The sequence below is a fragment of the Myodes glareolus genome, chromosome 8 (assembly GCF_982192425.1).
Source record: "Myodes glareolus chromosome 8, mMyoGla1.1, whole genome shotgun sequence".
NCBI classification, from domain to species: Eukaryota; Metazoa; Chordata; class Mammalia; order Rodentia; family Cricetidae; genus Myodes; species Myodes glareolus.
The window spans coordinates 63,377,291-63,403,386 of record NC_142033.1 but is presented as its reverse complement, the minus strand read 5'-3'; the positions used below and the strand labels follow the sequence as shown (position 1 = coordinate 63,403,386).

At 36.6% G+C, this 26,096-nt stretch overlaps 1 long non-coding RNA gene across 1 annotated transcript in view; it reads right to left on the bottom strand.

The window, feature by feature from the left end:
• Nucleotides 1-2,585: 2,585 nt before the first annotated feature.
• The window catches only part of LOC146893871 (uncharacterized), a 61,171-nt gene continuing 37,660 nt past the window's right edge, over nucleotides 2,586-26,096 (bottom strand). The window contains exons 2-4 of the long non-coding RNA XR_015002564.2: nucleotides 21,073-21,141; nucleotides 15,508-15,604; nucleotides 2,586-3,179 (exon numbers count right to left, since the gene is read on the bottom strand). This is a non-coding gene — a long non-coding RNA (uncharacterized LOC146893871). The remainder of the gene's footprint in view (nucleotides 3,180-15,507; nucleotides 15,605-21,072; nucleotides 21,142-26,096) is intronic.

Genomic DNA, 26,096 nt, shown 5'->3' with positions numbered 1-26,096 from the left:
ATACAGTCTGCACTTCTTCCCCTTTCTTGTTTCTTAAGTTTTTGCTGTTTTGTTTTATTTTTAGAATGGTGCACTTTTAAAAGCATTTATCAAAATGTATTTTATATTAAAATATATTATATGTATTTATATCTGTTATAAATATAATATATTTTAATATATTATGTAATATATTTATATTGAAAGACCCGGATAAATTCAGACCCCTCTAGCAGAAAGAGTAGAGCCAAAAAAAATCTAGCAAGGAGAGAAGAACCAAAAATCTAGGTTAGCCAATTCGGTGACTCTGTTCCAGGAACTAGCTGACCATAAAGTGAGATTATAATTTTGAGAATAATCTTGAGAAACAAGGAGTTACCCCCCTTGTGGTTATTACTGGTATTTTCAGAATTTTCCAATGATGTCTTCCCTACCCCCCTTTGGGTTATTGGATTATGGTTTCTTCCCTTCAATACCCCTTCTCCCAGCTACTCGGGGTTGAACTTTCTACCTCTGCATGGGAAATAAATTTTGGCCCCAGTGCACTGGTTCCTGTCCTGTCAATAAACCTCGTGTGATTGCAGCAAGGACGGTCTCTCGTTAGTTCCTGGGGGGTTGTGTTATCCAGAGACTTGAGTGAGAGTCTCCCCACACCGGGGATCTTTCAATATAAATATATAATTGCACATTACAGGGAGTCTTTGCTTTAGTTCCACACATGCAAGTATCTGAAATAGATCCTCCTGCCTTTGTGCTATTTCTGCCTAGTTCTCCCTCGCTCGTTGCTCCTTACCCACATTAGCTTTCCATTGTCTGCCAAGACAGCATGCAACCATTCTCCTGTCATATTGCTTTCTTTTTCTCTTGAATACTGTTAGGAGGCCTCAGGTGTAGGTTTTGTCCAGGAATCTCCATGTTTGGGTGAAGGTGAATCATTCTTAAGACCCCAGTTTCAGAATAAGCCTTCACCCTAAGAGGATGTTGACCAGCACTTTCATCTTTCTAGGGTTTTGTTTCTTCTTTTCTGTATGTTATATGCAGACAAAGTCTCCTCAGTTTGAAAGAAAAGAAAGAAAGAAAGAAAAAAGGAAGGGAGGGAAGGAGGGAGGGAGGAAGGAAGGAAGGAAGAAAGAAAGAAAGAAAGAAAGAAAGAAAGAAAGAAAGAAAGAAAGAAAGAGAAAAAAAGAAAGACACTCTAAATGAATTCACTTTCCATTTCTCTACACACTATGCCAGTTTCTCAATGCAAGTGAGCATTTGGACCTAGAAGCCTTAAGGTCCAAGGCTCTAGTAACAATGCAAAGTCAAGAATCTCTAAAATTAACTTTTGCTTCATCGATTTCAAACAAATCTTGACTACTCAGTGAAACTTAAATTAGTCATATTTATTTCTTACATCCAATATTATTTAATACTCTACTCACATCATTTTAAACAAATGCCTGCTCAGTCTTTCTGTTCCACTAGACTATGACTTACTTATGGCCAGCAGGCTTTAGTCCTTAACATAAGCCACAGAAGGCTAGCACATAGGTGTGGAACCATAGGACGGAGACAAACTTAAAACTACAGGATATGCCAAAAAGTAGGAAACCACCTTGCTGATGTCACTGGAACTGCAGAAAACTGAAATTGCAAAAAGACAATATTGTGCAAAAGGGTTGATCTCTAGGAAGACCAGTGTGATGTTTCTGCTCCTTTCTCAAAATTTGCCCTATAAAGTAAGGATTACTCAATGGAATAACTATCAAAAATCTGAGATGTGGCTAATTTATTGTGAAATAATTTAATGAATTTTTTCTGATCCTTGGCCTCAAGCTACATATCAACTTAGTTCATTTTACCGAAAGGTGCAATTGATCCTTGGCATAGAGAAAACCAAACTGTGATGGGGGAGGGGGGGAGTAGACAGTTCACCCAAGTCAAAGCAATGTCAAGAAGGTAAAACTTCTCCAGTTTACAGAAGTAAGGAATTGGCATGCCAAGGTAGTAGCAACAGCAAAAGGCTGTGATAACTTTTGTTTGAAGACACCCCCATTGAAATTGGGATTCTCTGCATTCAATTTCCACTAAGCAAATGAGACAACTTTATGGTTGGCCAATGTTTCGCTCTGGATAGAGGCTGGATTTACTGGATTTCAGCTCTTCATTACCAAGTCAAAACTATTTTAGATTGCCCATGCTCATTTGTTTGGGAAGAAGCCACTGTTTTCTTTTTTATTTTTAATTCATTTTTCTTTCTATACATGGTGGGCAGAGGTGTCATAGAGCCAAGAAAAAAGATCTAGAGAGACAGTCTTCTGTGCTGGAAACAGAGTTCTTGTCCTTGTAAATATGATCCTAAGCCTGTTAAGGCTAAGCTATCTCTCCAGCCCCTCTGATTTCATTTTACTGTATTGGAACACTCGAGTACCAAGACATTCTCTGAAAGAGATCTGTTCCCTTTCACATTTCTCTAGTTTTTCAAATATTGCTTTCTCTACCCAGAAATATTATATATACTTTTAAAAATAACACAAATCAGAGACGAACAGCAATAACTAATAATACAATGAAACAATCATAACAACAACGTTATAACAGATGTCATCTAATTTTTTCTTTTTGGAAATATTTTATTTAACATTTTCAGACTCTAGTTGTTTACAATTGGATGAAACCACAAGAAAATGAATCCCACCTAAAGATAGACTAATATAATTCTCTCAGTGAAACAGAGTACAATCCAGAACACAGTTGGGAATCCATTTTGTTTACTAGCCATGTGTTACTGCCACTTTTTTCATCACATAGCACTCTGCTGACTGCAAACTGCACATGCAAGAACAGGACTCTACACATGTGCAGACACATGTGGTGTCTACATGTGATGAGTCCCCCTATCCCAAACTGTTGGAATCTGGTAGTGATTATCTCCTCCTTTCTATGACTGCAAACCATCATATGCTTTGTATGTGATGTAATGGCTGATCCTGGTTCCTCTTCCCACACATGAAAAATTCAGTAAGGACTGCAAATTGATCACAGGCTCTCAGTTTCTTACGCTGTAATACTTCCAGAAACATAGCTTCAGCTTCCTCTACATGGGTTCAGGGTTCCATACTGGAATATTTGTTACTCATTTGAGAAGTATCCCTGATTTGGGGGTGTGGTGAATGGTCATCAGCACCGTTCTTGAAGGGTGAGTCCTGTTGAAGTCTCTGTGGAAAAAGTGCTTGACTATAAATCTCCAGTATACTCATTCACTTGTCAAACAGCTATTTTGAGGACACAGTTATTCAGATATTGCTTAATGTCTACTAACAATTGAACCTTCTATCTTTTCACATGGACTGAACATCATCAGAAAAAAACATTAAGTTACATTATAATCTATCCCTTTCTCTCTTTTTTTATAGTTTCTCTATTTTTTTAATGTTTTTCATGACAAGGTTTCTTTGTGTAGATCTTTCTGGCTGTCCCAGTGCTTGCTCTGTAGACCAGGATGGCCTTGAACTTTAAGAAATCTGCTGACTCTGCCTCTGAAGTGCTGAGAATAAAGGTGTGTGCCAACAATTTCCTTAATGTTTATACCGGAAAGGCTAAAGAAACAGAGAGATGAAGGAATTGTCCTTCAATCAAACCTTCTCAAGAAAGGCTGTCACTTCGATCTAGGAAAGGCATTATTACTTGGCTGCGAAGACTGATCTCAATAAGGCTAAAATAAATTATAAGTAGAGAAATGCTCTCTCTCAGAGCTTAGCCATAGCCTCTGCACCAAACAGCTTAACATATACAACACTGCTTAATGGAGAATAATTTAACAGCCTCTAACAAAGAACTTTATGATCCCAGCCAGATTTCTGCCTCATTCAGGTCTTTTAAGGTTTATGATTTTTAATTTTTTATTTATAAAGTAGAGCTTATCATAGTAGTTTTGAAAAGTCATCAGGAACTTGAAGGTCAAGACATATATAAAATTGTCTACAGTGTTCCTGAATCCCAATATACATATATATTTTAATATATAACATATTTTTATAAATTATGTTATATATTTTATAAATATTACATATAAATGTTTTATATGTTAATTCTATAAACGTTAATTTGTTTTCTTTATATTTTAATTTTGAAAACAGGGTCTCACTCTGTAGCCCTAAATGACCTTGAGTTTTTTCTGCAGACAAGACTGAACACAAACTCAGAAAGGTAAAATAATGCAACATCACAGCCAGTTTAAAAATGTAATTTTTTTAATGAGAAATTCACCATGAATGCTTTCTACTTCCAAAGACATACAGAACCAAAAGGACATAGCTTTTCACTGGTCTTCATAAGAATGCAATAACTCTACCAAAAGTGATAAGCCATAATACTGGAAGAGATGATTCCTCAGTCAACATTTTTGAATTCATATCAGATGTTAATTTACACTGAAGATCATTGGACAACGTAAAGTAAAATTAACTTATTCTTACAACCCATTCATCTATTGTTCTAGTAAACATCATTGATACCGTCCTATTGTGCAAATATAAAGATGATGATGATATCTTAGAAAAAGGTAGCATGCTTTGGGTCCTCACAGACTCAAGTTATAAACCAAATTGCTAAGCCAAGAGAGAGTAACTTCTTTGAAATAATTAAGATAATTGGAATTCACTTTGTCATTATGAGACTTACAAAAAATGTTTATATATATTCCTGAAAAAAAAAGTTCTTGTAGCACTGAAGTGATAAAATTCTATCATTGCAGGAACATAAATAAAAGAATGACAGGTTCAATGCCCACACCCCGTCTGCCGGACCCTGCAAGTTACAAATCCCACTCTGTCCCCAAACCCTCCCATATCCTGCAACATCAGTGGAACTCTGAGACATAGCCTGTAAATTCACAGAGAGGAACAAGAGGTGAGTGACCACTTAATCGGTGGGACACCCCATTCTCTAGGGCCTCCATACTGGGGCAAAACCTTGGGCCCCTCCCCCACCTAGTTCAGCTTCTCTAGCCAGTCAGCAAACAAGCTTCCTATAGAAAGAACCAAGAGAGAGGAACAAAAGAGGAACTCTGAAGCATAGGCTGTGACTACACAGAGTAGACCAAGAGACCAAACCAGGAGAGCAGACCAAGAAAGCAGGCCAAGAGAGACCTCAGTGGCTCCTTGAGACACAGACAGCAACAGTAAAGAGCAGACCAATAACAGTTCCCAAAGACACAGACAGCCGCTGCAAGGATTAGACCAAGAGGCAAAGACACTGCTGGCACCAATTGGAGAAAGAGATGGATAGGCGTCAATGCAAGAATTCATTCAACAACCTAAAAAGCAAAATGGTAACACCTGAAGCCATTGGTCATACACCAAGAAGACTTGATCATCCTAATGCAGAAGAAACAGGAGAAAATTAATTTAATTGTAATTTTGTGAAGATGATGGAGACCGTTAAAGAAGAAATAAAAGATTCTTTAAAGAAATGGAGGAAAATACAAACCAAAAGATGAAGAGATCACTAAATCTCTCAAAGTAAACCAAGGAAAACAATCAAAGAGGTGAAGCAAACAGTGCAAACAGTTCAAGACTTGAAAATTGAAATAGAGGCAATAAAGAAACACAAACAGAGGGAATCCTGGATATGGAAAATCTGGGTAAATGAACGGGATCTGCAGAGGCAAGCACAACCAACAGAATACAAGAGGTGGAAGAAAAAAATCTCAAGTGTTGAAGATATTATAGAGGAAATATATTTATCTGTCAAAGAAAACATAAAATCCAACAAATTCTTAACACAACACATCCAGGAAGTCTGGGACACCATGAAAAGACCAAACATTAGAATAATAAGGATAGAAGAAGGAGAACTCCAGCTCAAAGAACAGAAAATATATTCAATAAAATCATAAAAGAAAAATTTTCAACCTAAAGAAGGATATCCCTATGAAGAGACAAGAAGTTTACAGAATACCAAATAGACTGGAACAAAACAAAAAACAAAAACAAAACAAAAGTCCCTTCTCATATAATAAAACACAAAACATACAGAATAAAAAAAGAATAGTAAGAGCTGCAAAGGTAAAATGGTCAAGTAACATATAAAGGCAAACCTATCAGAATTACATCCAACTATTCAATGGAAACCATGAAGGTCAAACAGTCCTGGACAGATGTTCTGAAGACACTAACCGCCTACAGAGACAAGCCCAGACCGTTGAAGACTATCAAAGTCTTCAATCACCATCGAGGAAAAAAACAAGATATTCCATGAAAACCAGATTTAAACAATACCTATCCACAAATTCAGCTACAGAAAGTACTATAAAGAAAACTTGAATCTAAGGAAGCTAACTGCACCCACAAAAACACAGGCAACAAATAGTCACCACCAGAAAACCCTAAAGAAGGGGAAACTCACAAACACTACCACTGAAAAATAACAGAAATTAACAATCCCTGGTCATTAATATTTCTTAGTATCAATGAACTCAAGTCACCTTTAAAAAGATACAGGCTAAGAAAATGGAAACAAAAGAGGGGTCATCCTTCTGCTGTATACAAGAAACACACCTTAAACTCAGAGATAGACATCACCTCAGAATAAAGTGTTGGAAAAAGATTTTCCAACTAAAGAGACCTAAGAGAGCAGCTAGTGTAATATCCTAAGAGCTAACAAGTAGACCTCAAACTAAAATCAATCAGAAGAGACAGAAAAGGACACTTCATACTCATCACAGGAAAAATCCATCAAGATGAAGCCTCAGTCCTGAACATCTATCGCCCAAATACAAGAGCATCCACATATGTAAAAGAAGCATTACTAAAGCTTAAATTATACATCAAACCCCTCACACTAATAGTGGGAGAATTAAACACCTCATTCTCTACAATAGACAGATCAACTAGACAGAAACTTAACAGAGAAATAAGAGAACAAACAGATATTATAAGTCAAATGGACTTAACAGACATCTACTAAACATTCCACCCAAACACACAAAAAAATATACCTTCTTCTCAGCACCTCACAGAAGCTTCTCTAAAACTGATTACTTACTGGCTCAAGGAAGAAATACTGAAAGAAATTAAAGACTACCTAAAATTCAAAGTAAATGAAGGCACAGTGTACCTAACCTATGGGACACTATGAAAGCAGTGCTAAGAAGAAAGTTCTTAGCCCTAAGTGCCTACATAAAGAAAGTGGAGAAATGGGAAAAGAATTTCACAAACCTCATATCAGACAGAGGACTAATCTCCAAAATATATAAAGAACTTAAAAAAATAGACATCAAAATTCCAAAAAATCCAATTAAAAGATGGGGTACAGAACTAAACAGAGAATTTTCAACAGAAGAATCTCAAATGGCCAAAAGATACTTAAGGAAATGTTCAACAGCCTTTGCCTTCAGGGAAATGCAAATCAAAATGACTCTGAGATAACATCTTACAACTGTCAGAATGACTAAGATTAAAAACACTAATGATAGTTTATGTTGGAGAAAATGTGGAGTAAGAGGAATACTCCTCCATTGCTGGTGGGACTGCAAACTTGTACAACCACTCTGAAAATCAGTTTGGCAGTTTCTTAGAAAACTGGGAATCAAACTACCTCAGGACTCAGCAATACCACTCTTAGGCATATACTCAAAGGATGCTCAATAATACTATAAGGACATTTGTTCAACTATGTTCATAACAGCATTATTTGTAATCGTCAGAAGCTGGTAACAACCTAGATGTCCCTCAACTGAAGAATGGATAAATAAAATGTGGTACATTTATACAATGCAGTAATATTCAGCAGTTAAAATCAGTGACATCTTGAAATTTGCATGCAAATGAATGGAACTAGAAAAAACCATTCTGAGTGAGATAACCCAGACCCAGAAAGATGGACCTGGTATGTACTCACTCATAAGTGGATACTAGCTTTAAGAAAAGGATAACAAGCCTATAGTTCATGACTCTAGAGAAGCTGAGGAACAAGGTCAACCCTCAGAAAAACATCTATAGCTCCACCTGGAAAGGGGAAGTAGACAAAATCACCTGTCAAAATTGGGAGCATGGAGTTGGGGGAGAAAGAAGGCCAGAAGGGGAAGAAGAAGGGAAAAAAGGCAGGGAAAAGGAAAACTTGAGGGAACAGGATAATTCGGATGGAGGAAGGACAGAGAGGAGAGCAAAAAAAGAAATATTTGGATTTACTGAGCCATTATGGGGCTAGCAAGAAAACTGACACTAGAGAAATTCACAAGAATCCACAAGGATGACCCCAACTACGACCCTAAGCAACAGAGGAGAGGGTGCCCAAACTGACCTTGCCCTGTAGTCAGATTGATGACTGTCTTTAATGCTACCATAGAACCTTTATCCATCAACTTTTGGAAACAGAGGCAAAGACCTGCAACAGAACACTGGTCTGAGCCTCCAAAGTCCAGTTGAGGAGTGGGAGGAGTGAGAATGTGAGCAAAGAAGTTAAGACCATGATGGGGACACCCACTGAAACAGTTTATCTGAGCTTGTGGGAACTCACCAACTCTAGTCCGATAGAGAAGGAACCAGCATAGGGCTAAACTAGACTCTCGGAATGTGGGTGACAGTTGGATGGCTGGGAAGACTGCAGGGCTATCATCAGTGGCACCAGGATTTATCCCTACTGCTTGTCCTGGCCTTTTGGGAACCCATTCTCTTTGGATGGATACCTTGCTCAGTCTAGGTATAGCAGAAAGGGCCTTGGATCTTATTCAAAGGAATGGATGGGGGATATGATGGGGGCACATGTGGAGAGAATGGGAGAAGAAGAGGGAATGGGAACGAAGATTGGTATATAAAATGAAAAAAATAGTTTGTTTTCTTGTAAAAAAAGAATATAAAGCAATAAAATAAAAATAAAAAATCATCAATGCTACCATTTGAGAAAAAGAGAATGATAGTCACCAGATATAGTTTATTTTAAAGAGATGCTAATAATATAGAAAATCACATATGACTATTAATATGCAAGAAAATATACGACTTAGACATGGCTTAGGGATATGTCTTAGAAGTAAAGCACTTGCCTAGCATAAATAATTCCTGGGTTCAACTTCAATACTGCCAATACATGTAGTCCATGGAGATGCATGAAATTTAAATCTGTATATGCAATTTGAGATCAGCCATTATACAAAAGAGACACAGATCATTCAGAAAGCATAGCTGTGTATGCACAGTTAAGGAATAATAAAACAAAGTTAGATGACCAAATCACATAGTTTTAGTGGCTTGGAAACAATGGAATGAGATTTTATATAAAATAGGTTAAAAATTAACATCTCTGTGAAGCAGTGAAGGACTCCTGAAATCAATGGGAGAGGATCATTTGTAAAACCAAAAGGGATCTGATAGAGGTTTCAGATGATTGCAGACATCAAAGGCAGTGGGAATTACAAAAATAAGCAACCTGAAAAAGAGAAGCATGAACACTTGGTGATTCATTCTTGAATATGGGGTGCAATGCAGGCTTCCTAACATGAGGATAGCTGCTATATCATCACATGGCTCAGTCAGCCTTTCTGCTGTCCACTCTTAATGACAGATGGGTTTCCGAGGACACAGACTCTAGAATGCATGGCATTATGGGGGATTTGGACCAAATGTGTTCTCAATTATAATTAGATATACTTAGATCATGAGAACCATTTATTCAAGAGGTGAACACTAAGTCACCCTTAATGCAAACTGACCTAAGTGGTAAATGAATACCAATTCTTTAGTCCTATGATTCTGGCATTTTTAGGCTAATTCAAAAAAAATTTAAAATTTCTCCTTGGAACTTTTCACATACTTATTTTGGAGTAGGTAATAGTCCTATTCCAAAACGAAATAGACCTTACATAAAGTAAAACTATTTTGAGAATTTACCCAACTGTGGTAGTCAGACAACTCAGTGTAGCCTTGTAGGGAGTCTACACAAAAAGCCAGAGATTCATGGCCATCTCTTCTACTCCAACTGCACTGATGACTTGGGCATTAGCATGAAAAAAGTTGTTGGGCAGAGATGGTATATGGCTTTAATCCCATCACTTTGGAGGCAGAGCAGATGGATGTCTGTGAATTCAAGGTCATCCTGGTCTACAGAGTAAGCTCCAGGAGAGCCAGCAATGTTTCACAGAGAAGCCCTGTCTCAAACAAACAAAAGAACTAAATGAAGAAACCTTTCCCTGGGATCTCAAATGAATACATAATGGCCCAAATATTGTGTGATATTTATCAAATTTAATTGACTCTGATAAATGCATACAATCATGTAACAAGTTACTGTATTAAGTTCAGAGGTAGTTACAAGGAAATAGAAAAAATAAACACAATAGCAATCTGCAGGCAATATATACCCATTGGTTCAATAGTGGCACAGAGGTTATGTATGTAGTCAACTACCTTTTGATTAGATTTAAGGCCTTCTCCATGAGATAGAACTGATATCTGTCACTGTTAACAAAGACATGAGCATAAATCATGCAATGATGTTACACATAGATGACTGTGTATTCAGTAGAGTTACCCATGCTCTATGAAGTAGATCTGAGGAGACCCCAGTGTTTTCTGTAGGGAAGAGACTTGGTTAGAACTTCCTCTCACATGTGCAGGAGTATATTTCATTAAAAATTTTTTAATTATCCTTTTTCATTCCTATGAATGATATGTCCATGTTTATGCATACCCTTTTATAAAGGAAACATTTAGTAAGGCAACAGACGATCCATTTCCAAAGTCTTTTCCACTTTTATTTCCCCCATTTATTGCCAATGTGCCTTTAGCAGAAATGCCATTGATGGAAAGGAAATCAAAATGACACAAAAAGGTGAAAAGGCTCAGCCAATAAAGTACTTAGCTTGCAAATATTAATACTTGAGCTGGATTTCCAGAATTCATGTAAATAACATCCAACATGGAGCATACATTTGTAATGCCAGAGCTGGGGAGTCAGAGGCAAGAAGATCCCTCAAACTCACTGGCCAGTGAAACAGAGCTGTCAATGATAGAATACCACTTTTCCCCACTCTTGCCTTATGTATAATTGGAGTTAAAGGACCCCCAGCAGCTCGTTGGTTGCTGTGGGAAGACAGAAGGGAAGATGTTTGATTTTTGTAGCCTCAGGGTCCTAAGGTTGCAAAAGGTTATTATTACCAAAGTATTACTTGGATGTTTTGCCATATGCTGCTGAATTGGCTTGCTCATGTTTGGAGTGCTTAGCTCCATATTCTTCAGCATGGCATCATAACTGAGCTTTAGTTTATCCATCTAAAGAAATGAGATCGATACTGTCAAACTCATAGTGATTACTGTGAAAGCAAATTTAAATTATACTGCATGATAGGTAAAGAAGGGGTGAGCTTCTGGTACATACAATATAACAAACACATCAACTACTGTGGTCAGAACCCACAGAGATTACTCCCAATGTATCTGTTCATCTGGCTATTTACTTTTATTCTTTACAATAGCTATTGCAATAGCCATATAATTGTGAAAATACATACAAAAGTATAAAGGATAAGAGATAAAAAGCATTTTGTTTCCAGCATCTGATCATAGATTTATTGTTCAGAATTCCTATCATATAGCCCAGTTATCTTGAGGACTATCATAATGGTAACAAAAAGTAAGGTTTCCCCACTGCCTACCTCCAATGTGAGCTTATGTGGAAATAAAGAAAAGAAATCAAAGCCTGGAGATGTTTTCTAAATGTAAGTTTCCTCAGTGTCCTTCACAGATTTTGAAAGAAAAGTTTTGACTTTTCCAACTTTCCTAGATGAGATACAGCAAGGTCAGCCTTTAAAAAATTCAAAGGCGCCTTCACAATAGGAAACTAATGGAACCTGATTGCATTGCTTTTTAATTGGCAAAGCAATAAATCAGTGAAATTGTGTTCCTTGTGCAGTAAAGGATGAGCCAATCAGAACTAGACGTAAGTAACTATGGGTGCCAATGTTTTCTGCTTTTACTGGCATTGCTCTCACAAGCTTAGGGAGTTAGCAAAGCTTGAAAGTGAAGAAAAATATGAATTCACATATGACTTCTGACATACAAACTTGCCCTTTGGATCAAGTAAAAAAAATCCTGAAGTTTAATGTGACCCAAGACTAAGCTTTCCAGAAATGCTACCAATATCCTAAGAAGATGATTACAAGATCGGGGGGGGTATTATAGTGATAACTGAGTGCCTGAAAGAGCCTATAAAGGATTAGGGATAGGTTTGGTCTGTGTGAGGATTAAATAACATAAACATGATTGTGACAAATTAGAGACATAGTCTCGACCTTCACGTGGCATTGTCTGTGTGACAAACCAGCTCTCTCTTCATTGTCAAATCAAATCCTGACAACATTAGAAAGTACAGACAGAAAATACCTCTATGTCTTCTTTATTTGCTGCACTCTCAATTGAGGCAGTCAGGTTTAAGAAGCCACCCGAATCACCACAATGATACAAAGAAAGAAAAACATCTATACTGAAATTAAGCTATTATTCTAGATCCCAAGGGGGAGGTATATTGTCTTCAATATTACATGTGAATTACTTGGTTTGGCCTTTATACTCTGGATCCTTCTGTATTCATGCGACAGAGAGCAATAGCATTCACCTACATGTGAAGGAAGTCCCTGAAGACTTTTAAGCCTGAAAAAAATTGCAGGCAACATGTGAATCCATTTGAAAAGGTTAAGTGGTACAAAATGGGGTAGATCTTATGTCTGAACTAGGGCTTAGGTCTCCACTCTACTGACTAAAAATAACAAGACCCAGAAAGTACTCAGATTATTATTATTCATTGTGTAAATGTACCACATCTTCTTTATCTATTCTTTGGTCAAGGGGCATTTAGGTTTGTCCAGGTTCTGGCTATGACAAACAATGCTGCTATGAACGGATATGAACACATGTCCTTCTGGTATGATTGAGCATCCTTTGGGTATATACCCAAAAGTGGTATTGTTGGGTCTTGAGGTAGGTTGTTTCTTAATTTTTTGAGAAATCACCATAAAAATAATGACACCTTGAAATTTGCAGGCAAATGGATGGCTCTAGAAAACATCATATTGAGTGAGGTAACCCAGACCAAGAAAGACAAATACCAAGTATCCTCATTCATAAGTGGTTTTTAGACATAAAGCAAAGAAAACCAGCCCACAATTCACAACCCCAGAGAACCTAGACAATAATGAGGATCCTAAGAGAGATATACATGGATCTAATCTACAAGGGAAGTAGAAAAAGACAAGATCTCCTGAATAAATTGGGAGCATGGGGACCGTGGGAGATGGTGAAGGGGAGGAGAGAGGAAGGGAGGGGACAGAGAAAAATGTATAGTGTATAGCTCGATAAAATCAATTTAAAAATATCCTTCAAGTTAAGCTTCAAGGACTCCATTCAACATGTACTTCAAAAGGCAGAAGGATCCATTAGAACTTTGGCCATCCTTTCTGAGTCCATCTTCAATCAAAAAAGAAGTCACACAAAGATTTAGAATGATCACTCAATGGGACATCTTATAACTGTAGACTGCTACTGGATCATATGTAGATTTCCTGCTTTTACTTTGTGATGTCACTCCTCAGGGTACTGTAAATAGACATAAGTTTCATGTGTGTGCATGAGTGTGTGGTTTTTAATACCTGTTTTTAACCCTCGCCGATGGCCAGTGATAATAATTCTATCTGGCTTTCCCGGGACTCAGAAAACCACCCCTTATCAATATGTCCTCAGTACATCTCTCTGTTCACATCACTGGCTCCTCCACTGACCTTGTCTTGTTTTTGAACTTGAAATGCCTTCATAATGGAACTTGTCTTCCCTGGGGATTCTGCTTTGTGTCTTTCATCTGCAATCCGTGTCCTGCCGGGTTATTTTTTTTATTGTTTTTTTTTTCCATGCTCTTAGCGTACAACCTACTTTCCTTCCGTTCTGTATTTGTGTTTCTCACTATGCCTTGATTTCTTTTCACTCCCTCATATTCATGCTGCTCCTTGTTTTTTTTATAACATGTGTATTTATTGCCTGGTGGCATTCATCACCTCTGGATATTGAATCATTTATCTACTGTGCCTCCTTTATTCATAGAAGAAATTCACTCAATGTTACCTTTATTTTTCCTGTTTATACTCTGCAGCAATCTGACTCTTCATTATTATTCTTATCATAAGTCTGTTATTTATAGAGTGAAGAAATGAGATAAGCTCCTTCTAATAGAGAAGAGATGTGGACAGTGGAACCGGGGATAAGAAATGTGAAATGGAGGGCAGAGCTACAGAGAGAAGCACTCCAGGGCCATTTCTGAGGGCTAAGTAGAAAGCAAGTTACAAGGACTTTCAGTAGAAAAGCTGTATTTCTGCTGAAGAAGTTACTTCCTAAGACAGGGGCGGAGAAAAGAATCATGGTCCATGTGCTCTCTTCCCAGTCTGCACTCAATCCTGTAAATACATCTTTCCTTTGAGCCTTAGAGAGGAGACGGATGCTGTAAAAACCCTCTGTCATCAGCAGAGAAAGTGATTCTCAAAGAGACAAATCATCTTTCACAGAAATGCACAGACTAGAGTAGATCTTGCATACAGATCCATGCTGCTTAAAGTCATAAAAATTTCAAAATGGGTATTTGCCTGCATCTAAAGAGAGGTAAATATCTCACACCACTCATCCAGTGTTCTAAGATATAAGGCTCTAGCATAAATGAATGTTCTGATACAAACAGAATTCAGGATCAAACTTCCCATGGGTTTATGATTTTTACTAAGGAAAACATTATCACCAGCCATGTGTCTAATAAGAGAAATAGTAAAAATTTGTGCATCTACCTGGAGAAAGTTCAAAAAAAATATGAAATTTTCTAAATGAAAATTTACACCTAAAAAAACCTAAAACCTAATCATGCAAATATATTTGAACTTGAAAATGTAGAGATAGTAAATTAAATATTTGTGTTGTTTTTTTTCATTCTTTAAAATATAGTAAATAGCTTCCCATTTTAAGTGATAGGGAATTGTCCCGAAACTTGAAAAATACTTTGAACTTAAGAAGTGAGAGAAATGACATGACTGATTTTTTACTAGACTTTCTTTAATCTTTCCAACATTATATAGAGAGATGTTTACAAGTATGTTTTTCTGATTTTCAATTTCTACTTTGAATATTTTTAACAACAGATATAAAGAAAAATAAAAAATAAATATTTCACAATTTTAAGAAAACAACCATCAATTTTTCAAGCATTTCTTATAACACATTATTGCATCATTTTTATAGTTAAACTTTACATGCTGAAAATTTAACAATAGATAAAAGAAAAATTATTGCAAAATTGACCCTAGGAGACACATTCTCTAAATAAATTATTGTGATAACTCACCAACAGCCTTTTTGAATTTTATTAAAAAGTGATCAGTGTGTTTATCATTTTCATATACTAGATTTTTTGATTCTCTTATTGTACTATCTATTTCTCTTACTGATATAGCTCTAGAATATAGAATCCACCCAGAATAAAACCAGTTAAAGTTAAAAAAATAAAACAAAGGATACAGACCTTAATCTTTTGTCTGTCTTCACAGTTGAAATATTACTCCACTAATTCAAATGTGTTTCATAATTGTAGAAAATTCCCATGTGTAGCTCAGTGCTACCTGCATTAGCAAGGGAGAAAGAACAAATAAACATGTGTTATTGGACAATATTACTGGTACAATGTCCAAAACATTTGATCCTAGATAAATGATAGACACAAAACAGTGTTAATGATAACGTTGCTGTGGGACAATGGTCTTGTACCCTGAAAAGACGTGTTATTTGTATTGCCAGGAAGTATAGACTGGTGACCAGAATAGGAGAATTCTGGGAAGAGGAAAGGCTCAGTCTGCAGTCATTAACCAGACCAAGAGGAAGCAAGATGAGACTGTCTCACTAATAAAAGGTGCCAAGTCACGTGGCTAACACAGGCAAGAATTATGGACTAATTTAAGATGTAAGAATTAGTTAACAAGAAGCCTGAGCTAATAGGTTAACCAATTTATAATTAATGTAGGCTTCTGTTTGTCTCTTTGGAACTGAATGGCTGTGGGACCAGGTGGGACAGAACCTCTGACAACAGCAAACTCTGAGCAAAGCCTGTTTGTCGAGAGTTGTGAGGACAAAAGACAGATGTATAAAAGGCTAAGATTTTTCACAAGGGAAAAATAAGAATTAGTTAATTATTATAGTGCTGAGCACATACAAAGCAAATGAAGACTACCTCATGGTCCTCTAATACTTAGAATTAAAAATAAAGGAAGTCAAGCCATAACTTGTCCAAGGTTTTGTGTGTGTTTCAGAATTATTGGTTGGAAGGTGCTTTGTTGAATTTTGCCCTTCCTCCTCAAATTATTCAGTATGTGCCCACATGGGTACCTATTAATTTTGTGTCTGGTTTGTGAGGTTTTAGCTTTCATTTTATCTGTTTGTTTTCAAAGTTTTGGTACTATATACGGATCCATTTTTAACCTCAGTATCCTGAGATGAAATATATAATGCTTTTTTCCCTAGCAATTCTACCCCTACAATACTTCATGCCCCACCCTATTACCTCCCAAAAAACCAAAACAACACAAATTTTTCCCTTTATCTATTTTCTGTATTTCTAATATTCTCTTTCATTGTTTTCCTCAATATGAATAAAACATGGTTCATTTCCTATCTACCATCTGTTTAACAACATTATGTTCTTTTCATCACCTACAATTTTATATTCATCTTTCAGAGAATGTCTTCTGATGGAAATATCCTTGACTGAGGTCTAAAGCTAATTAAACATCTAAAACCATAAAAATAGTTCCATCCTTAAAGAATGTCTACAGTAAATCATCCACAAGTCTTGATGAGTATTCCTTGAACCTTATTCTGAAGGACATTTCTATGACCCTTATGTCATTTCTGCAACTGTTATACACTTTGTGTTTTATTGAAATTTTCTACTTTTTGAAGATTTAATTTTACTCATTTTGAAACTCTATCTCTTACTGCCGGTGTTTGCCAGTTTCTCACAATTTACTTTGTCCTGGGTTCTGGGCTCTGCCTGTTTAGGTTCCAATCACATTCACTTGTGAATTAAGAGCAGCTTATGGTCTCATCTCATGAACAGTTGCATGGCTTTCCATCACAAATCTTGTAAAATAAAGCTCTTTCATCCCTTCTAATCTCCATAAGATGGAAGACATTTGGCCACCAAGCATTCACTATTCTATATCTTTATTCTATATCCCTGGACATGTTCTTTGTAAGTATACTCTCCAACTGGAGAACATGGTGAGAAATCACACTAAAGCAAAATTAACATATTGCATGTTACAAAACAATTCATTTTGAAAGTTGAAAAAGGGGGAAGAAAAGTTTTCTATTTTGAGGCCAGTTAAATAGCAATTGTTTCTCCCTGACTGATTTCTGAACCAATAAAAAAAGTCATGGAATACACTGAGAATCAAAGCCAAGTCTTTAGTAACAGAATCCTGGGACATTGTTTACTTTAACAACTTAGGAGAAGCAAGTCAGGCTTTGCCATACTTTTTCTTCAGAATCAAAACTTTGAGTTCTTTACCCATCTATTACAGATGATCGTTGCTATTAAGTATTTTACTAATTTCTAATTTTAGAGACTATAAGTGTAGACTAGACATATGACTAGCTGAAAGAAATATTAATGTGGAGATACAACATTTTGGAAATATAGCACACTAAAGTAAATAATTTTAGCAAAGCAACTCTTACTGTATGTGATTCATAGTAAGAGATATGCAAAGTGCTTGGAACATCCAACAAATCATGATTGACATATAATTCAATGGCTTACATTAGTAGACATTCAATGTTTATGGGTTGAATGAACAAAGAATGAGATATTAGCAATTTTGCTCATCTCTTTTTCATTGAAGCATAGTGGGAACCTCATAGTGGTAGAACTGGAGCATGTGAGTGATAATTTAAACCTCATACAACAGCTGTGGTAACTGTTTCTTACTGATTGTGTGCATGACAAATGGATATTTCTCACACACTCTATATTTCATTTAATAACACCAATATCATGTTCAAGAACATACTAGTATTATTCTGATTATGAGCTATCTTTCTCAAATAATACTTTCCAGATCCATCTATTTACATATAAATCTCATTATTTAACTTTTCTGTACAGCTGGTTTAAATCTCATTAACTATATTTACCATATTTATTATTATTTATTCATCTGTCAATGTACATCGACTTTTCAGATTCAGGTCTTAGCTTATAATATATATAATGTGTAATATACACATATATGTATTTGTTTACACACAATTAACTGTGTGTGTACAACACGGTGAAATAAAGAATAGGGGAGGTGAAAGCAAATTTGAAGACCACACCTAGGATAAGGTTACACATCGTTCTAAACAGTGCATAGAACCAATGAAAGGGTAACAGACCAGAAGTCTACTAAGTTATTGATAGAAAACAGGACCTAAATCTAAACAACTTGACTATATAAAACTAAAAGAGAAGTTTTTACCTGTGTTTATCATGCAACACAGTCCATGCACACATTCAGTATGTCCTTCAGGGAGGTCTTGATGCTACCTACAAATCAGATGGCATGCCTGGGCAAGTAGTTCCCCAACTCCCAAGCCATAGTTTACAATTCCACTCTACCTCACAGGGGTCTCCTCATGTCAGCTTATACATCTAATAATGGTTCAAGTCTGAGAGGAAATGGATCATATCCCAGAAATATTTCAGAAGACACAGGTATTTGCTTCCCCATTTGCCAACTATCTGGACAGTAGAATAAGGAAACAATGTATTTTATTATGCTACATCTGTGAAATTAAGGTTTTCATTGTATAAATTGACCTTCCAACACTATAGGAGCAAAATACTTTTACTGTAATTTTATTTTTATGTAAAGACAGTATTTGAAGTTATTTGATATTTTTCTGAGCAGTATGCATACGTAACACTGCATTTTTTTCTTTGAACACAAGCAAAAAGAAAAAGAAAACTGAAATGTTCAGCTAAGTTCATGAATATATCAGAGGGACAGGGAAATCATGCTGCATATATTACATGGATAGGCATTCCAGGCGAAGTAAAACCTCCATGGAACAATTACACTATGCGATTGGAAACAAATAAAGATTATCAGTGTTAGCAATGAACAGATTTACTATAGAGACTCCTTCCCAAAACAAAGAGGCATCAATCTTGAAAAAAATTATTTAACGGTGATTTCTTTGGCAGTGTGGTTGGGGAGGAAGATTTTTTTCTCTCTCTCAGCAGTTGGTACCTTCCTAGATGACATTTCCTGTTGGTCCTGGTGTATTTTTAGATGTCTTGTATCAGATAGTGAATAGCATAGTTTAGGTGTGATGTATCTGGGATGTGATTAGTAAGGACTGTGGATCAAAACATTATGACTACATTTGATGGCAGTTCTATTCTATAGTTGTCAGTGCTTTATTTAAAGCAGTGGCTTCAGAGTTTTCTTAACACAAAATGTACATTTGCTTTGACATTTTTGCACCACTTTGATAATAAAAGCAAACAGGCAAAATTGAACACTCAGTTAATTCTATCTTTAAGAATGTTCCAAAACATTGTGTTCAGATTTCTAATTAGAAAGCAAAATTCTGTGACATTTATGTAATTGCTGTATCAAAAGTATACACACTTACACACTAGAAATGATTAATAATTCACAAACTTAAGAGAAATGGAAAGCATGTTTGTAATATGACAACTTTAGAGCATAAAAGTTGAGTTAAGGTAAATGGTTCAGTGAGTATAGGGATTGCTGTGTGGTAAATGTGAGGACTTGAGTTCAAATCCACAGAAGCCATATAAATCCAAAAATAGTAGCAATCATCTGTAATCTGGGGCTCCCCCCCCCAAGATGGAATGCAGACAGGAGAATCCCTAGGAGATAAGGTATCATGTATTCTGGTATATTAATGGTAAATAACTAGAAAACATGTCTCAAACAATGTGGAAGGCAAGGACTCACCCCCCAGTGTTGTCCTTTTACCACATGCACATACTATGGAACATGGAAATTTCACACATATGCACATGTACATATACATATCAAACACACAAAAATTATCTTTAAAAGGAGTTTACCAGAAAGGATTTCCCTCCTTCCTCACTTTCTCAGTATGCTCCTGGTATACTCACTTATTTATTCTGCCTTTTGCTTCACTGCACCCTCTTTTAGCTCTGTTGTCCCTCATCTCTCAGCATATTTTATTTCTTCATCAAAATCCAACTCCAGTTTCTCCTACACCAGAGCTTCCTCTTGTGCTTTCTGCTTTCATTCACTGTGTGTGCTATTCTATACTACTGTGATGAAGTCAAGGCGGCTTGGACATGTGGCATTTAAAGTTTGAGAAGTCAAGTTCATAGCAAAAAAGTTTGCACCATAAAATGAATATTAGAGGCAAAAGTCAACTGAAAATGGTCAAAGAAAGGTAAATTCTAGGATGTCTATAGACACCAATTCCCAGGAGTGCTTTTGAAGTTGCGGTATAAGAGATGAGACACTACCAAAAGAATAGAGGCATCAGCAACCTCTTTGTAAGATTAAAGATGAAAAGTTCCCAAGAGGGCCAACTTTTTTTTCCCCAAAGAGCTCCCTGCACTTTTCCCCACAGCTTTTGTTCTGTCTTTGCTTTCATAAATCTTCATTACATCCATTTAGGAATCAATTAGGACATCAGCCAACATGACCTGAAAAGTTATGTCTCGGTAGCTAAGAACAGGTTCTAGATCTAGCTTTCCAGTCTATTAACTGTACTGTCTTCATTACACTGCTGAACAGCTTCTGTACATGATCTCAATAAGAGTTCAATAATTCAAAACTCATCTCAGGGAAGAAAGGGTATCCAAGTAGCATTGCAGGGAGACATTGCAAGTTTCAAAGTGGTAATGCCCCACCAGAGAATGATATTGTCTGTGTTGTGAAGTTAAGCCCAATTGACTGCTATATATTAATCAACATAGATATGAAAATCTAGTGTTTGACCTTTAGGGTTCCTATGCCATGCTGCAAGGCATAGGCCAGGGGAACATTATCTACCCAATACTTACTTGCTTGGTGCTCAACGACTGATTAATCCCTCTGTACAACACTTAATATTCTGGTTTCTCTCTTATCATCTGTAAGAAACAAAACTTTCATAAATAATTTTTATGCAAAAAATTACTAAGTTAGCTAGGTGACTGATGTTATTTATCATCCCAGGAATACACAAATTCAAATGCTAGCTTTGCTACTCGAAATTTTGAAAAACCTGCTTTAACTTATCTATCTCTTCTTTACTCTTTTCTTATCTCTTCTTTGCTTAGAGGCTTTTCAAACACCTGAAGGACTTCAGGCATATCTCAAGTGCATAAGATAGTATTTTTCTAAACACAAAATAATTCATCAATAAATTCTGCTTTCTGTTTTTCTTTTTTTGTCACTGTTGTCTACTCCCTTCAGTGACACATGTTTATGGGGATGGTCTTCTTCTCCTGTCGTTATGTATGCCCTGCTGTTTCATGTGGTCATTTCATACTTTTTGAATTACAGACCTAGAACAGATATTTTATAGTGAGTAGCTGGAAAGAAAAGGTTTTCTTTTATATAGCTAATATATTTTACAAGAATAATGATTTTGGTTGGCTCTACTTGATAATCCTTTCTCCATCGGCCTGCCTAGAGATAAAAGGACTTTATTTCATAAGAAGAGCCAGACTGTTTGATGTCATTTTGAAAAGTTTTAAAGAAGGAGATGGAAGGAAACACAGAAGTAAAATAACAGAGGCAGCTTCAGAGGGAGACAATACTTCATTTCTGCTCACAGGAAACTTCACCATTCAAATGCATTCACTTTTCACAAAGCGACTTCTCAATTTCAGCCCAAACATTGGAAACTGAGCCCATTAAGTCAGAACAAAACCACTTTTGAAAACAGCTTTGGAAAAAATACAATTTTGGCACAAAGGGATAAGAATCAAGAAGGATGAAAAATCAAAATGAAATTCAACTCAAAAGAGGAAAGTTCTCAGGTGGGTAGTTATTTACAAAATCTGCAAAGTCACTATCGAAGGGGAAGGCTGTACTGATCAGCACATATTGTTCTATAACCTTGCCAATTCTCCCTCTCAGACCTTTAAATAGTGAAGCAATTACAGGAGACAAGGGTCTTATTTCATGGCATATGGGTACATAGATTTGACTATAGCTCAGGTGTTTATCAGAATTTTTTCTCTATCTCTCTCCACTCCATTAAATCCACCTCTTTCCCTTTATCCCTTTTCCATGTCTCATTGAATCTACATAGCAATCCCTGACCATTATGCCTGGCTATGTTTCCTGCTCCTCTCAAAGGCTAGAAGCGAGGATTCTCTGCACTGCCCGGGACTGTTCTGTGCAGTGGTTAGAATACTGAATCTGAAAGTCACACTGTGTATTGAATCTTAACTCCTGTGATAATTGTACATCTGTAGTCAAACTTACATAAAGTCTTTTTGTATATGTTTTTTCGTGAATAGAATGAAAAAAATATTACTACAAAGTATTTAATTAATAATGTGAAGACAAGGGCTTCAACACATTTCAAACACTAACAGAAAGATCTTTACTGCAACACATGGAATTAGTTATGATTATTTAACTAAGTTATTCCCCACTAATATGAACAAACTATGGAGCTTAGCTATTTTTCTAAAACCAAATCTGTATTAGATACTTGGGACCTCTCAATGATCTTTTGAAAAAAAGTCCAAGTTTTTTAAATGGGATAGTTAAGAAGCAATACATATCTTCAATCCAAACACACCCAACTTCACACTATAAATATTTGAGCTTGTGACTACACTACCTTACATGGTAACTGAATCGGTATTATATAGAATTGTGCATTTTAAAACACTGTGTCCTAAAAGGGACACATTGTGTTGGATATGGAGGATTAGAGGAGATGCAGAGTTGTTCCTTGTTTTGAAAATAAGGAAATGGAGCCATAAACCAGAGTTTGGGCAGAATTTGGGAACTGGGAGAAGCAGGTGAAGAGAGTTTCTAGATCACCAGAAAATAATGCAGTTTTTATGGTATCTTGCTATAAAATTTAAATTATCGTGTGTGTGTGTGTGTGTGTGTGTGTGTGTGTGTGTGTGTATACATGTGTGTAGAGGTTAGAGGAGAACTTCAGGACATTAATTCTCTCCTTCCACCCTAGGATACAGGATACAGGAACCAAAGTTATGTTATCAGTTTTGCTAGCAAGTGCTTTTACCCTCCATGACCTGATACTGACTTTTACCCCAGGGAAACTCACACCAAGCTTCTAGTCTAAAGAGCTACTATATAACATATTTATATTGAGACACTAAGCTTACAGTAATTTGTTGTGATACTGATAGAAAACTAATATACATGCTATGAAAAGCATTTTGATTTGATGTTTGTCTTCTCTGCCAGCTCTTCGGGGCCTGAACAACAAGATTGGAAGGGGGACCTAAGGTCAATGCTCAATCCTCCTTGAGGATGGACATGATTCACATAGAGCTATATTCCCAAAAGATGCAGCTGTTATCAGGAGAATGAATGGATATACGGTGCCAAGTGAAAACAGCAGGACACTGGAGCCAGCAGAACTTTGACATGTCTTCTGATATTCCTTGCTTACCTGCCTTTACCATGACAGATCTGTGAGCAGGATAGTGTCACCACAATGTTTATTGTCCCTTGTGTGGCAAACGAGATTTTATAGCAGATTTAATTGTATTCCCAACTCAGTTAAGCTCATATAAGGAGCTAATCTCTCTGGGGTTGATTTTATTCTCAGTCCCAGGTACTGAGGCTATATTAGAAAAGTTTAAGAACTAATACAGAAATAAAAAGACACTCATTGATCTTAGATATTTTGCATTGGCATGGATTTTGATATATGGGTACAAATTCAAAGTCAATTTTGTTACACTGTATATATGTTTTCATTCTTGTTTAAAGGATTTTGTACATTGATACCAATTTAAGGTTATTTTTGTTGCAACATAATATATATATATATATATATACATACATACATACATACAATGTGCTATATAGAAGCAAGTTAGGTGTAAATTTTTGAATTGATCAAAATAGGATAGATTATGGAGTATTTTCCTTGAGTTTACTAAAGTCAAAAATGAATTGGGAATCGGTACATTGTAAATGTAATCTTTATTTGATAATGTTTTTATTGTATATAGTCTTACTATGTTAAAACTTTTCAATTTTGTTTATAAAGAAAAAGGGAAATGTTAGAGAATATTAATTTAAGATATGTTGCTTTTGTTTATGCTGCATTTGGTTAACTCTGTGAAGCTGGGATTCTTTGTTTGTCTAAAACACCTGATATTTGCTCCTGGGTCCTGGAAGCACCAGCTATCCCTGCTGAAGTGCTGAGAAGTTCTATCCAGAGAGGTAAGTGGGTGCTCCCCTGGGCTCTCTGACCCAAGAGAGCACAGCCCCTCCCCCCCTCAGCTTCTGCGGCAGGGTCTTCGGTGTTCCACGGGACCCCTCTCTACCCCCACTGCTATTGCCCTTTGGTCTCCTGGGTCCTGGAAACACCAGCTATCCCTGCTGCAGTACTGAGAAGTTCTATCCAGAGAGGTGAGTGGGTGCTCGCCTGGGCGCTCTGTCCCCAAAGAGAGCACAGCCCCTCCCCCCTCAGCTTCTGCAGCAGGGTCTTCGGTGTTCCACGGGACCCCTCCCTACCCCCACTGTTGCCGCACTTTTGTCTCCTGGGTCCTGGAAATACCAGCTATCCCTGCTGCAGTGCTGAGGAGTTCTATCCAGAGAGTGTCGAGGAGTTCTATCCAGAGAGTGCTGAGGAGTTTCATCCAGAGAGGAGGAGATGGGCAGGCGCCAATGCAAGAATTCCTCCAACAACCTGAAAGGCAACATGACATCTCCAGAATCCAGGGATCACGAAACTAGAAGAATTGAACACCCTACTCCAGAAGAAATAGAAGAAATTGACTCTAAGCGGATCGTTATGAAAATAATAGAGGAACTTAAACAGGAGGTGAAAATCTGCCATAAAGAAATGGAAGATAAGCATAACAAAAAGATTGAGGAAATGAGTAAAGAAATGGAAGAGAAATATACCAAAAAGTTTGAAGAAATGAGTAAATCCGTAAATGAAATTCCTGGAAACCAAGAAAAAACAATCAAACAGGTAATGGAAACAGTTCAAGATTTGAAAACTGAAATGGAGTCAATAAAGAAATCAAAAGCAGAGGGCCATCTGGCTATGGAAAATCTAGGTAAACGAACAGAGACTTCAGAAACAAGCATAACCAACAGAATATAAGAGATAGAAGAAAGAATCTCAGACTCTGGGGACACCATAGAGAAATTAAATGCTCTGACCAAAGAAAACAGCAAATCCAACAAATTCTCATCACAAAACATTCAGGAAATGTGGGACACAATAAAAAAAACAAATCTAAGAAAAATAGGGGTAGAAGAAGGAGAAGGATTGCAGATCAAAGGTCCAGAACATATATTCAACAAAATTATAGAAGAAAACTTCCCCAACCTAAAGAAAGATAGCCCTATGAAGGTTCAAGAAGCATACAGAACACCAAATAGGCTGGATAAAAAAAAAATCCCCTCGCCATATAATAATCAAAACACAAAACATTCAGATTAAAGAGAGACTATTAAGAGCTGCAAAGGAAAAAGATCAAGTAACTTATAAAGGTAAACCTATCAGACTTACACCAGACTTCTTTACGGAAACCATGAAAGCCAGAAGGTCCTGGATAGAGGTACTGCAGAAACTAAGAGACCATGGATGCAAGCCCAGACTACTTTACCCAACCAAGCTATCGTTCACTATCAACAGAGAAAGCAAAATATTCCAGGATAAAAACAAATTTAAACAATACGTAGCTACAAATCCAGCATTACAGAAAGTATTAGAAGGCAAATTACAACCCAAGGAATCCAACATTCCCAACACCGCCTACAATAACTCAGACATCTAGTGACCCTTCACAAGCAGAACTCAAAGTAGGGAAAAACATATATTCCACTACCCAAAAATAAATAAATAAATAAATAAATAAATAAA